At 56.3% G+C, this 14,989-nt stretch overlaps 1 protein-coding gene and 1 long non-coding RNA gene across 14 annotated transcripts in view; one reads left to right on the forward strand and one right to left on the reverse strand.

Moving 5' to 3' along the window:
* Nfia (nuclear factor I A) overlaps window positions 1–14,989 on the forward strand; it is a 306,327-nt gene that overhangs the window by 280,056 nt on the left and 11,282 nt on the right. The gene's annotated exons all lie outside the window — the stretch shown is intronic.
* Window positions 12,397–14,989, reverse strand: part of LOC110348458 (uncharacterized) — a 50,387-nt gene continuing 47,794 nt past the window's right edge. The window contains exon 3 of the long non-coding RNA XR_002393722.2: window positions 12,397–13,177. This is a non-coding gene — a long non-coding RNA (uncharacterized LOC110348458). The remainder of the gene's footprint in view (window positions 13,178–14,989) is intronic.

Below are 14,989 nucleotides of genomic sequence, written 5' to 3' on the forward strand. Positions count from 1 at the left end.
GGGTGCCCAGAGCGAGCTGCCCGCCACTGATCGCGGGCGAACGGAGTGGCCGCGGAGCCCGGTGCATGCTGGGAGGGCCAGAACTGACAGACCCGAGAGAGGAGGGAGGGAGCGGGCCGTGCTGAGTTTGGAGGTCCTGCAGGGTGACCTGGCCCTGGGGAGCAAGGTGCCGGCTGGGTCGTAAGGTGTGCGTGAGGCAGGCAGCTGACAGAGGACGGCAGCATGCCCGGGGCGCGTGTTCGAGGCCCTGGAGTTTGGGGCAAGTGCAGGCCGAGTTCTGTGCAGAGCTTGGAGTGGCTGCAAGACCTGAGACGCAGGGCCCGGCCCAGAGCTGCAGTGTGTGGGGTACGGTCAGAGTCACGTGGGGAGACCGCTCTCAGCTCCAGACTAATGTGCCAGTCTGCCCTCACCCCCGACGCCAGGGAGCATGTCCTCTGAGAGGTCCGGGTGGGGCGGGCTGCGGTTTCTGCTGGGCCAGCACCGCGTCAGAGCGGTCACTCAGTCACTCGGAAGCTGGCGGGGCCACGGCACAGCCAGGACGGACGGACGGGCAGGCGGGCGGCTGCCCTGGAGCTCCCTCGCCTGCTGTCGCCTCTCAAGTCTCTGCCACAAGGCAGGGAGGTTACCGTCTCCTGGTCCGAGGCCCTGAAATCTTCCAGTTATTTTCCAGCCTACTTTCCATTCGGCCACATCATATCCACATTGCTTTCCCGGGGAGCTTGACGTTGCATAATTACCTTGATTGAAAATACTAAAACAGAAGGACACGGTTTCCCCCGCGCTTCTGGGCTGTGTTCAAGCTCAGTGAGGGGCAGGTGGGGGCTGAGGTGCTGTGCCTGGTAGTTGCTTTCTTTTCTAAAACACTAGTGTGCTCAACATGCTTCATTAATAGATTTTAAAATGCAGCTTGGAAACGACCTGTTTGCACTGGTACGTGGTATTTTTATACACACTGTGATTCACAGTCCTGAAATTGCACTCACTGTCCCATTCAATTTATTTCTCTATAATCAAAGCGTGTTATAGTCCAGTATTTTTATAAATGTCTTATTTAACCCAAAAACTGAGTCTTCATGATGCTGACCACAAAAAATCAATTCTTAAAAATCCAGATTTTCCACGCATCTGGCCAAATGATGTCATGCAGACCTAATACTGGCATGTGGAACTGAGTTCCTTTGGTTTCTGTTAAATATTTGGCACCACAGGAACAACAGCTTAAACGTTTCTTACCGCAGCGACACCTGCCATGTCGGGCTTGAAGAAAGCCATTCCCATGTGCCTATGAGAAACTGCTAATAGAGTTGTCACTTCACGCATATAAAATCTGGAGGGAAGCGTTGTGTGCCCTAAAAAATTTAATTTATGGTGTATATATCAACTATTTTTAAAAAACGAAAATACTTTCTGGAACTAAAGTGCGAGGTATGTGTAGATACAAATAATAAGGTAGGAATAGGCCTTAAAAACGGGCTCCCTTTCAGGAGGACATCAGTTCAGAAGGGGGGTATTTAAGAGGATTTTAAAATTCAGCTTGAGCGTGTTCTACAGATAATTTCCTAGCCAGCCGGATTTTTCCATATTGATACCTTTGCTTTGAGGCATGAAGTTTACATTAATTGAATTTGAGGAAAAGTTGTCTCGAAAAGTAAAATTTTGCTTTATACCTCTGGAGGAATAAAAGTTGGAGGGTCCCGGTCTTGGTCACTTTCCTTGTTGCTGGCACAGCGTAAGGGAAGAGCGGTTTGTTTTGGCTGCCGGCTCAGTGGGGCTCCGCCAGCTCCAGCTCGGAGGAAGGAACGGGAGGCGGAGGGAGGGGCCTGGAGAGGCGAGCGGCTCGGCTCCGAAGGGAGGGCACCGCGAGCAGAGCGGGGCAGGCGGGGAGGGGCGATGAACCCTTCCAGGCCCGCCGCCGAACCGCCTCTCCCTCCGAGCCGCCCCTGGGTTAGGCACCGCCGACCCAACCACCTTCCAGGGCTGGGTCGCGCATGGGGGCTGGAGACAGAGCCCAGAAGTCGCCTGGTGCCTGAGCTTTCTGAGCGCGGCCTGAGTGGAGCAGAGTGACGCGGGCACGGCGCCCCGCTCCCAGAGGCCTGCGTCCGCCCGAGGCCGCTCTGATGAGGACTCGCGGCCCGCGCTGCCTGGTGTCCCGGAGCGGCTCCGGGGCCAGGGCGACAGCGCCCCGCTCTGCAGGACTCCGGCAGGACACGGAGGTGAGACGTGTGCCGGTTCACGGCTGTGGCCGATGCGATGCGGGGCCTCGCAGCCCAGGCCCAGGAGCACCGCCACGCACTGGCTGTGCTGGCCCGGCCGTGTTCAGCCTCGCCGTTCGCGTCCACACCAACCGTGCAAAGCGAGGCCTGCCCGGCGCGGCGCCTGCGGCAGCACGGAGAGAGAAGTTGGAAGTTGTGCTGAGTGCAGTGAGGCTCTCCCAAGGACGCACATCCCGGCGACCGCACGGACCGGACCGGACCGGCCGCAGGTGGAGCGGCGGGCGCGCGAGTCCCGGTTCCGGATGAAGACGCCGCAGGGTGGGCAGTGGGCCCACAGCGTGGAGTGCTGGATACCCTGTGCCACACGCTTGCTTAAAAGCAGCAGGGCGGGGGCAGGACCTGTGGTCCTAGCACTCACTAGGGAGGCTAAGGCAGGCAGGTCACAAGTTCAAACTCAGCCTGAACTGTAATGAGACCTCTTTCAAAAAAGTAAGGCAATATGGCCAAGACGGTAAATCTTAGATGTATTCTGTCAGCATTTCCAAATTCGGTCACTGGATAAACTCTAAAGGGCCTTTCGCCTCTGAGAGTCTGAAATCTGGAGAGCAGAAAGAGTGGACCATGACCATCCAAACCCACTGCCTCACTGAAAGCTCTGCTTCCACCCCAACTGTCTTCCCTCCGGAGCCCTCCTGTCCAAGGCAGTCCTCGCCCTTTCCTGCAGCCTCCGCCCGCACCTCGGCCCTGCATCCTCCTGCCTCTGCCTCCTCAGCCCTGCTCCTTGGGATGCCCGTGTCACACAGAGACGTGACCGTGTCACGGGAGAGGACACGCGTGCACCAGACAGCGAGGGCCTGGAGAAGAGGCACTGTGCGGGGAGGTCCAGGCCTCAGGAGACCCACGCAGAGATGGTTCCCACCAGCCTGAGCGCCGGCCCTCAGTCTGGCCTCCGGTTCAGCCGGCATGGAGGAGGCCTGCCCCGGAGCGCCAGCCGGGCAGACTCCCTCAGGTGGACCGGCCTGCGGGCTGCTCCCTCCAGTCGGCCTGTCACTGCCGCGCGTCGGCAGACTCGTGTGACACAGGCCTCCCTCAGTGCACGCTGCCTCTTCAGCCGGGCTTGAGGGGCACGCCTGTGATCCCAGCACTCGGGAGGCTGAGGCGGGAGGATCACTGGGAGTTCAGGGCCAGCCTGGGCTACACAGTGAGACCCTGCCTCAAAACAACAGCAGCAGCAAACAGAAGAAGACAAAAAGACCGACCATTGGGCCTCACAGCCCAGCGTGGGCCTGGCTGCCAACAGAAGGCCGAGCACCATGTCCTTTGCTCAGCAGATCCCAAGCCTGGCTGCTGGGCCCCTGGATTCACAGGCGGGTTCCACCCACCCCAAGGTCCTGCACGGCCGGCGGAGCCGAGCTCGCCTGACGGGAGCACCGACATGCCTGCACACAGGACAGCAGGGGCTGCACGGGGCGGGGCGGCTGGGCCTCAGCCTTGCGGCCTGCTTCAGTTGGGGCAGGGGCTGCGGGTGCCTCGTCCGGGGCTCCAAGCTGTCCCGGTCACTGTCGGCCCTGTGCGAGGCCCTGCGCCGGGGCCTTGGTGAGCCTGGAAGGCGGGCGCAGAGACGCCCCGTGGGACCGAGGGAGCCCTCGCCCCTGGAGCCCGGCCGCCTCCTGCCCTGTACTGGCCGGGAGGAAGGAGCCGGGAACCTGCTGGCCTCACAGCCAGAGTGGCGGTGGGCGCAGCCTCTCGGCGTCCCCTCCAGTGGCCGCTTTGCTGCTGCAGACCGGGTCCGTGCAGAGCGCAGGGCCTCCCTGGGGAATGGGAATGGCGCCCTCCTGACCCGGACGTGCACCTGGCAGGCACAGCGCCTGCCCGACAACCCAGCCTTGCCCCACGATCGCAACAGCTGCGATTCCTGTCCTTCCCTGGCTGCCACAGGCCCCGGGGCCATCAAGCACCATTCCCCCAAGGGCCATGGGAAGGAGACCTTGTCAGTGGGGCTGGGCCCGTGGGAAGGACCGAGGACGGCGATGGGGAGACCGCGGGGACCTTGCAGTTCAGAAGCCTAGGTGGATCGGGAGCCAGGCCGCACGTCTCCACAGGACTGTGCCGGTCGGTCCCCAGAGCGGGACTACGGAAGAAAGTCACTCGAGGAGCAGGCTGAGACCGGCCTGATCCTGAGCCGAGAGCGGCTTTTTCCAAAGGCTGCCTGCTGGGTGTTTTGCACGAAATCTTTGACTAAGTGCACATCTTTGAAAGACATTTCGTTAAAGTTCAACTTTCATGGCTTCTACCTGTAGACCTTCACGTAAATCCTGCCCGCACGGACAGAGCTGAGTGGGCGTCATCTGTGACCTGAGACTAAAGGTCAACCGTTGAATTTATAGCTTTTTTAGTGGAAAGAGCATAAAGAACCCTGCTGACTGGAGTCCATCCGTATTTTAATGTTTCCTAGTTAAGACTATGACATGAAGGGACTGGGCTCCTGCCGCTCAGTGAAGGTCACATCAGCTGTGACGGGCAAGGTGGTGCTCCCAGGAGGGAGTTAACATTTCAGAACCCATTGCCACCCTGGCAGTCAAGAAAGCAGTTGTCTGTGACCATTAACCAGGTGAGGGGAATCCCACCATCATTACTGAGTTAATGGCAACCGTGACACTGAGCAGCCACGTCACTCACTTGCTGTGCTGCTCTCCTGTGCGGTCCCCGCACAGTGGCCGTGAAGCAGCTGCTCTACCAGTTCCCATCACGGGAGAGCCAGGCACGTGGAGGCCCCTGCAGACCACACACACATCACGTGCCACAGGAGCGCTCTCCCTCAGACCTGCACCTGGGCCAGGCCTCGGCGTCCGCCAGTTTTCAGGATGCTGGGTGCCATCCACTCTGACTTGTTACCCAGAGAGACGACGGCTCCGTTCTGTCCCCATGGGGTGGCTCAGCACCGCATCCATCCTGCGATGGCACGGTTTTCCCCGGTCGCGGAAATGCTGCACCCTGAGCTGCCGTCCCCTCGGGTTCCTCTGCAGCACCTGCTGCTTTGTCATGTGACTGCATTCCGGAACAGTGCTCGCTGTGGCAGAGCTGTGCCTCCAGTGAGCAGGGACAGCCCGGGGAGGGCTCTCACAGGACTGAGAGCAGGCTGGGGCCGTGGGCTGCTGCCAGGCAGGGAAGCACTTGAAGAGGGCCCCGCCTGATTTCAGTCTGACACAGGTGCCCCTGCTCACCTCAGCAGCCGGGAGTCCCAGAAACAAAGCGTGCCCTTCGGATGTTTACCTCACAGAGTCTGCTTCCCACACCGCCCCGTACTGAGGACGTGTGCGCGGCCGGGGCTTCCGTCCATGCCCCTGGCTGGCTTGTGGCTGCACATTGCTCCACCTTCTGTCCTTCACGGTGCCAAAAACGGTTAGAGCTGCCACCTACCTCCACAGCCAACCCTTCAAAGTGTGTCTGGGTGAGGTGGGGCCACGGGTGGCCTTTGATTTCAAGCTCAACATTTACATTTGAGATTTTGGCTAATTTCTGTGCTTCTGCTAATTAAATTGAAATTATTTAATTAGAATAAAACTAAAACCGATCGTTAGGATTAATTTGACCTGATAGGCTTTGTGTGCCTTTCTAGACAAATTCTGTGAAATGTAGTGATCATGGAGCCACCGGTGAGAGGCCTCATGCCCCATCTGTTGCCCATGCCCCGTTTTCTGGGTAGCACTGAATGCCGCGCTCCATGCCATCGTCACTGTCCAGCGAGGGCCGTGTGGCTCGCTTAGCTGGCCTCTTCCCAAGTATTCTCTCGCATCTGAGTAGAAAGATGCACACACTCCCTTCACACCACTCCCCGTAACACCATGGCCCCCACTCCTCCAAGAAGGCGACACTGGACCCAGGGCCACACGGCACGGTGACCTTGTGACGGAGCTGCTGCACAAAGCCCCTTCCGGTGTTCGCACACGCACCCCCACCCCGGTCCTCAATGTCAGACCTGGACCGTCCTCAGCACCCTCCCTGCCTCTCAATGGAGTAGGAACTGGGGCAGAGTTCAGCCCCGCGGTGAGGGAGGGGTTTCAGCCACGGCTCTGCCTCTGAGGGAGGGTGAGAGCCAGGCCGCTTCTCCAGGTGCTGATTCAGTTCCAGTAGAGAGCGCTCTCCTTTTCCCCCTTCTCCACGGCATCATTAAGAGAGTGTCCTTTCAAATCTGGTACCCTCTGTTTCCTGAAGAAAATCGTAGAAGAATGATGTCTCATTCACTTTCCCTGTCGCTGGGAGAAAATACCCGACACCCACAATTTAAAGGAAGAGAGGATGATTTTGGCTCACATTTTAGCATTTCTGTCTTTGTGTGGTGGGCCAGCTATAGGCACAAGTGGCATGGCGGATGGGCCTGGCAGAGGAGCAGCTCACATCATGGAGGACAGGAAGCAGAGAGAGCAGGCAGGAGCCTGGGAAGGAGATGCACCTTCCTCTTACAACCAGACCTTACTCCTAACAGCGCCATCCAGACCTTCCAAAAGTCCCGCCTCTGTGCACATGAGGCTCATGGGGCACATCCAGATCTAAGCTGCAGCATTCCACCCCGGCCCCCAAAAGATGCATGTGCATCCCTTTATGCAAAATGCATCTGATCCCTCTCTAAGCTGCCAGAGTCTTAACTGTTTCAGCGCTGCTGAAAGTCCAAATCCAAAGTCTCCTCTGTAAAAATCAAAAAGAAGGTTAAACATTATCTATGCATGCCAGCATACAATGGCGGAGAGTAAACACTCCTCTTCCAAAGGGAAGTAGGCAAATAGCAGGACAAATAGGACATTAAATCCTGTAGCCCTGTATCCAGCATCTGTGGCAAGTTGTAATGAAATGTGACCTCCAGAGGGTTTGAGTGGCCCTGCCCTTGTGGCACTTCTGGTGGTCATACCTCTTATGGCTTCTTTGTTGGGCTGGCTCTGCACCCTCCTTACAGCTTCCCTCAGCCGATCCATGGTCCTGGCTTCTCCAGACTTCTGAGGTCTCCAGTGCACCTTTGGCTTCACCCTCACAGCTTCATGCACTTCTCTCTCGGGCTCACTGCCTGGCCTCCCAAGCCTTCTTCTGTAATCCAGACAGAGGCCTCCCTGATCCCACAACTCTTGCATTTTGCATGTCTGTAAAACCAATACCATGTCGGTGATGCCAAGGTCTGCTGCCAGCTCAAGCAGAAGCTGAGCCCTCTTCAGCCGTGGCTCTAGAGGCCTCCAAATGTCTGGATGGCTGAGCACTGTGAACCACATCCCAGGAAACCCATTTGCTAGGTCACTGTTCTGGAGCTCAGTGCCATGGGGCTTCTTTCTTTTTCACGTTTACAATTTTGAGCCTATGAAAGCTGAGGCCTTGCTGGTCCCTCATATGTTCTCAAGGCATCTTTCCTATTGTCCTAATGTAAAGTATTTGGCTTCTTTTTAATGCTAATCTTTTCAGCAATCAGGCTCTCCTCTGCTCCAATTTTGCCAGCTTTTCCTTTCTGGGAAAGTAGAAAATTTTTCAAATAGGCTTTTTGCTCCTGATTTTCTGCATAAACCTGGGCAAAAGCAGCAGACAGTATTTATGCTACAACCTGAACATTAGGCTGCTTTGAATTTTCCTCCACCAGATTGACTAGTCTAGCACTTTTAATCTCAGTCTCCTGCAGAGTCTCAGGGCATAGTAAAATGTAGGCAAATTTTCTGCTATAATATAACACATGGCCTGGAGTCCTTGCTCCCAAATGAAGCCCCTGAGCCTGGTCTTTCTGTCTGCATTCTGGTCTTCTGAGCTCCAGCCAGAGTCTCTCCCATGAAGCTCCACTCACAGCTTTCTAGGGCTTCTTTAACTTGCATCCCGAAGCCTTTTCAAACTCTTGCACACCAGTTTCAAAGGCTTCTGAACACTGTGGTCAGGTGGCATCAGCAGCAACCACACACTCAGTACCAAAAATCTGTCTTGGTTACTTTCATGGTCTCTGGGACAAAATATCCAACACCTCCAGTTTAAAAGAAGAAAGGTTCATTTTGGCTCATCTTTTAGAAGTTTCGGACCTTGCATGGTGGGCCAGCTCCAGGCAGAAGTGGCATGGTAGAAGGGTCTGAAGGAGAAAAGTTGCTTACGTCATGGTGACCAGGAAGCAGAGAGCCAAAGGAAGCATAGGAGGGAGAGAGACCATTGCAGTCACACCCCCAGGGACCCTGCTATTTTTAACAGAGCCCACCTCCTCTCAGCAAGTCAGGTATATTGCTCCTCTAATCTACTCCCTTCCAAATGCCTCCCCTATGAGCACATAAGGCTCTGGGACGTCTACATATAAACCCTAACAGCTGAGACCACTTTACCAGAAGATTTCAGCACAAATAACACTGGACCCGAATCTCACCTGTCCACAATTAACAAATATAAAAGATTTTGAACTATCAAGTTATTGTCTTCGAAATAATTAGGATCTACATGTATAAATTAAGTCCACTTGGAAATCTGCAGATCATTTTGAGTTTCAAATTCCTCCCATGCACCATTTTCCAAAGTTGCTTAAAACAATAACATGGCAGTTATGTTTAAAAAGTTTCCTATAGCGACTCTTAGTGGCAGGGGTCCAAAGGGCAGTGGAGAATGAACCAAAATTTTGTCAATATTTGTGGAAAAGAAAGGAGAAATAACCAGATGGAAGAAAGAGCACATGATTCTGAGACCTTTGGGCTGGTTGGTGTGGAGCCCTCTCCTACACCGACTGTCTGTGCGTCTTCGTGGAGGTTGTCAGGGATCTTGGGTGAAGCCCAGAACCTTGCTGCTCTGAGCCCTTCCCACCCATTCACCAGATGTAAACCGATGCCCCACGAGAAACCCCTTTCGCCAACCCATTCTGCAGAACGCCGTCTGAAGGGGGTCACTTGTATGCTGTCCTTTTCCCTTAGAAGAAACTTCTCGTTTCTCCTTAGCAAAGGGTTTTACTCAGAAGCTTATTTACATATAATTTGATTTTAGAAAATGCTGGATGTTTTCAGCATTTGAACTAGGCTTTCAGAGGATTAAGTAAAACAAGGAGTGAAATCCCAGCATCGTGCCAAGATTCTACACAACTCCAGGAAAGGCCGTGCGCTGGTGGACAGATGAGGCCCTGAGAGAGAAGGGGCCCTGCTCACCCTGAGGCAAAGCATCTGCACCCGCCTCCCCAACAGTGATGAGAGTCGAGCAGGAGCTCAGCCTCATGCACAGTGTCATTTCACCCTCACCACCTGTGCCAGAAAGGGGGCCTTGTGCCCTCTCAGCCTGGCCCAGCACCCAGCACCCTGGGCTGTGTGGTGTGTGAACCCCACAAGAAGCAGGCTGCTGCTTCAGCGGCTCCCCTGACCGCTCCCAATGCCCGCCAGCTGGGGCCGGACCCTATGCCTGCTGCTCAGGCAGGCCTGCTCCAGGGCAAGGGATGGCACCTTGGCTTTTGGGCTCCGTGCCCCTGAGCTCCAGCTCAGGAGGGAGGTTTGAGGCAGAGCCCCAGCCTCCGTTCCCCACCGCCTTTCACTGTCCTCTCTGAAAACTGCGCCGCCTTCTCTGGACCCTGGGACCCTGGCTTAGTGGCGAGATGGAGTCTCACCTCAGCCAGCCAGGAGCTCAGTGCTCCTGGCCCACTTCCCTGGCGCACCTGAGAAGCCACTTCCTGCCCTCCGGGCTCAGCCCCTTCCTCGCAGGCGTCCGTCCTGGCAGGATGATCCCCAGGTCTCATGACCTCGTGAACCTTGGGGTTCTTGGTAAGCAGAATATGGGACCTCTTCCGGGCGGGACATTTCTCCTCATCTACAAGGCTTAAAAATAGCTCTCATCTCTGAGGAAGGTAAATGTGCACTGGCCACTTCGTGAGACACTGAGACAGGTGCAGAGAACCTTGAAGTGCGGGGTCTGGCATTCTGGAATACTCAACCAGAACCAGGGTGACTTGGGGCTTGCTCTGTCCCTGCCTCCGCGGGGTCTGCAGAGTGTCAGATCCCCAGGAAAGTGCGCTGCTGAGAAGCCCGCATGGCCTGAGAAAGCAGCCCCACTCCCAAGGAACGCATTCCTGCACCAAGCCTTGGAAACCAGTGCTGCATGGAGAGCTCAGAGGGCTTCGTGGGAAGGAGGCTCACTGTGAGCTCCTCGGAGCTCGAGGGGCTTCCAGCCTGGAGTTGAACTCCTGAACGTGTTCCTGCAGAATAGTGCAGACAGGCTGGTGGTGTCGGACAGGAAGTCACATGTTAGCTTGAATTATTCACCTCTTGCACGGGGCAGTCTCACAGTGCTTTTCACTTGAGCTGTCTCCTAGAGAGCAGGAGTCCGAAAGGGGCCTGTGACTGTGGTCCGAGGGCAGCTGTGCACATCACTGTACTTGCAAAATAAACAATGGTCTAAAGAGGGAATGGGTTTTTCAACATGTAACCATCACATGACCGCGCTGGCCGTTAGTGACAGCGAGGCGATAGGGAATATGTGACTGCCGCAGACCAGTGCCCTCCGCGTGCGCGTTTGTGTGCGTGTGCATGCACATGCGCATGCAGGCGGGCTCTGTGCTGATTCCTAACCCTCAGTTACTAATGAGCACTACCGCATGGAATTTGTCTAGAATCCAACTGAGAGCCTTTTGGCTTACATCTTAGTTTTATAAAACACTCTTGAATCTCCAACAATCTTTGCTTGTAGAATCCCCACCTCCTCCAAGTCATTACTAAAAGGTAAAAATGAGTCAAGTTCGCTGCGTCCGGGCACCCGCCGCTTCCCTTCCCCAGCCTGGAGGCCAGGTCACTCTGCCTTCACAGATGTCACACAGGCGTCGGGCCCTGGTGCGGGCCTAGGGCAGACCAGCGTCAGTGCATCCGGGGACCTCACCCTGCCGCTCCCAGCGCCACTGCCCTCCTTGGAAACACCAACAGAGACCCTAGTTGTGGTACTGAGCATGGTTTGGTTGTAAATCTACACATTTAGGAGCAAATAAATCTGAACATAAAAAAGCATTTGCTGTTTCAGCATTTAAAAAACACTCGTCTGAGGCTGCAGCGGCCCCCATGTGGGTTTGTTTTGCAAGTCACGTTTCAACAAAGACGAGTTTGGTCCCATAAACCCCAAATCTGACCACGTGCCAGAGGGGGAGCCAGAGCCGTCCCTGGTCTCACGGGGAGGTGTCGGGAAACTGCTCGATTTCACACAGGGCTTTGAACAGATGGAAGCCCCTCTTCCGTCAGCGCCTGATGCTGCTTACACTGTAGGCCGCCAAGGTCAGGGCCATTTTGTGTTTTCCTGTTTCTGTTTCTACCTCAACACTGTAACTGTCCTGAGGCCTGGTGGGCCAGGGTAAGGTTGGACCCCAGCATCCTGGGACCCAGGTTTGGGTCCCTGAGGCCGTGACCTGATTAGTTCCGTGGTCACGGTCATGCTGCCCTTGGGAGGATAGGGAAGGTTCCCCTCTTCCAGTGCCACATCCCAGAAGAGACAACTCCTGAGCTCAGGGACCGGAAAGACGCAGGAGCGGATCTTTGTGGACAGCCGAGGCACATGGGGTGCCCGGTCCGCAGTGGCAGTTTGGCTGGGTTGGCCCAGATCGTGCACCTCACTGGCCCCACGTCTGCTCCTGTGGACCTGGACGCCGGGACTCCTCGGCCGCCTCCCCGTGCTGCCCAGGCCCTGCCTCTATGAGCCCCGCTCCCTGCCACAGCCTCTTGCCCTGACGCCCGCAAGGTGGTAGTTCTGCCCTTGGGGCTGCCTCCCCACCCACCGCCTTCTGCCTGGTGGTGTGGTCAGGGCCCGTCCCCACTCCAGGGGGCTGGGCTGCAGGGGAGGAGGGAGGGACACGCACCCGAGGTGCAGCCCTGCAGGTGGCAAAGCCCGGGGCCAGCAGGTGCTGCCGTCCCTGCCCCGGGTGGGGGTCGGAGGAGCCCGATCTGCTGGCTGCTGCTGGAGGTGAGACTAGAACCCCGAGCACCTGGACTGTCCATGCAGTGCTGTTTTCCTTCCTGGACTTTGTCTACCTGCACATCAGGCAGCGAGGCCTCTGAAGGGATTTGCCAGAGCCTGAGCCTGGTCAGGAGGAACAGGGTGAGGTGGCTGGGGTGCTCGTGCTCAGGGTGGGGCCTCGCTCTGCTGCGCTGGCCTCACTCCCACGCTCTGTCTCTAACAGAAAGGCACCTCCCGGGCCGCCATGGGCAGCCCCAAGTGTGACTGTCTGCACTTGTTAGGCAACAGGCATTTAATTAAATTTGGAATCCGATGTGTAGAAAACATACATTTTCTCATTTCATAGCTCCCCAGGAAATCATATTCCCTTCCTTCCCCATCCTCTGCAACTCCCTCCCTGCCAGGCAAAAGATTATTTTAATGTGAAAATCCAAACTTAGAAAGGGCCGGGCCACTCCTCTGTTTCTGGCCCTAAGAAAGCCCGCTTTATGTCTGCGAGCAGAGCCAGCCTTTTATGGGCCAGCTTCCCATATGGAAAAGAGTTTGTCCCATCTCAGGGCATTAAAATACACCACTTAGCGAGTCTGTAACTAGAACCTTTCATCTTGCTCTCGTGTGATAGAACAGGTGGCCCAATGGCCTCCTGATAGTCTTTGGCTTTGGTGGAATCAAAACACAGAGAGCAGACCCCAAACGTGGGGTTCGGGCCGTGCTGTCCGGCCCCGCCCCGCACATCCGGCAGCCGTCCCAGCCAGGGCACGGGCACTTGGGGCGATTTTGTCGGGTTCTTGTCTCCTTAATCTCCATGCCGCACCTCAGATCCCGGGCAGCTTCCGTGGCGCGGGCTCCCTTTCATGGATAGAATCTATTTTTCATGAAAAAGCAGGAAATAAGCTGTCTCTTTCATAAAAAGATTTACAAAATGTAATCATTGTTGAAATATTCCCTTTGAACTGCCGTGTCCACGGGGGTCTCGGCTCCCAGTGCCGGCTTCATTAGAACCTCCTCCGCAGCTCCAGAAGGCAGGTATGCTGGTGGCGCCCGGCTTTGATGTCCTGAATGAATGAAAGAAAAGCACAATAAAAAAGAGCTGTTGATCAAGCATAAAATACTCTTTAAGCTGACAGAATGGCAGCGTTAACACACCCTAAGCTGCTTTTAGTTTTTCCCTTTTTCCCTCGCATTTTCCTGTGCTTTGTGTACGGTGTGGGGGGGGTGTTTTATGGGAAGTCTCTGATCTATGTAGTATGCCATCCGCTAACAAAAACCAAAATAGGATTGTTCCTGCCCCCTCGCCCGAGTCCCCCCCTCGCCCGCGCCGGCAGAGCTGAGCCTCGCAGGCTGAGGGCCGATGCCTCTCCCAGACCTGAGCCTGTACCCTTTGTGCTCTTGGCGGGCCTGCTCCAATTCCAAGACCGCAATTAAAGACAGGTTATTTTCTCAGGAACTTTCTCTTGCAACTGGGGAACGGGGCTGCTACAGCTGCTACTTTTAACTAGAAATTATGTCTTTAAATGAGAGGAGGCACCTTGGGGAGCCAGGTCCTTCCTAGGAAGCTGGCCGACTGCACCCGCAGCCCCTGCTGTCTGCCTGGCTCCCGTTCTCTGTGTAGGCGCCAGCCAGGTGGCACCGCATTCCCTCCCCACAAATGGGTGCAGCTAGAGCCAAGCACTGAGACTCGGTGCTGCCGACTCATTGGCCAGCGCTTCTAACCAGCACCAGGACTGCTGGTGACGATTCCCGGCACTGGTTCTCAGCCGTGCCTGCGGCCTCCACTGTGTTTCCAGGCAGGGGCGTGGGCCGGGGTGCTCTTTGGAGCCCCAGAGTCTCTGGGTGTAGGAGACTGATGGATGGGCACACGGAGGCAGCAGAGGTGCACCAGGGCAAAAGCCCAGGCACAGGCTGCGGTGGAGGTTCCCACTTGGACCCGGCTGGCACAACTGGCTTCGTGCACTCCCAAGGTCTGGAGGACTGCATGGCTTGCTGGAGAGAAAGATGAGTGTTTTCCTGTCTTGAGGTTTGAACCGAAACGGAGGTCTTGGCTGGAAGCAGCCAGTGGTTCCCCAGGGACTGGTGGTTTGGCCACTGTGCCGGCTTCGCAGTGAGCAGGCTGCAGTCTGTGTTCCCAAACTGGCACGCATGCTCCTGAGGCAGCCAGTCCAGCTGGCCGGGAAAGGGTGCTGCAGGCGGTGCCGGGGGATCGTGGGGCCCTGCATCTCATGGGGACCCCACCTGTCACCTGGGGCCAGGGTGAGGTGAGGGTGCCGACTGACGCTCAGTCCAGGAAGGCTGCACACAGCCTGTTCTTCCTTCCTCTTTCAGTCTTTGTTCGATGTCCCCCCTGCTGGCCGCGGGGCAGAACATGGGGTGCCCCTAAGCAGGTAGAAAAGATGCTAGGAGCTCAGCCACCCTGACTCAGGCTGGAAGCCCTGAGAAGCAGCCCTAGGGGCCCACGGACCAGCAAGCACCGGCAAAGCCAAGCATGAGGCCCAGCAGGGAGAAGGTGGTGGCTTGGGCACCGGAAGGTCCCTGGAAGCTGGGACGAGTGGGGAGAAAGGACAGCCACCAAGTGAGCAGTTTCCCGCACATCAAGCAGGTCTTGGTTCAGAGTTATCGAAAACAGGCTTTAACAAAGTATAGGCAGGCGGGGAAAAGACTGGAGATCAAAGCCTGAGGTTGGCAGTGCCAACAGCTGACACCTGTGCTGCACCCGTCACCAGGAAGTCCCAGAAGTCACACAGTGGGGGAACATGGGACTGGGGCCTCAGAGTCCTGGGGCTCAGCCCCACCCACTGGCTTGGGGATGAAGGTCCTGGGCAGGAGCGGCGGGTGCCTGGCACCCAAAGGGTCAGGAAGTCTGCAGCCTG

This window comes from Heterocephalus glaber, unplaced genomic scaffold (assembly GCF_053883595.1).
Source record: "Heterocephalus glaber isolate CG9 unplaced genomic scaffold, H.glaber_assembly_v1.0 deba00001442, whole genome shotgun sequence".
Taxonomy (NCBI): domain Eukaryota; kingdom Metazoa; phylum Chordata; class Mammalia; order Rodentia; family Bathyergidae; genus Heterocephalus; species Heterocephalus glaber.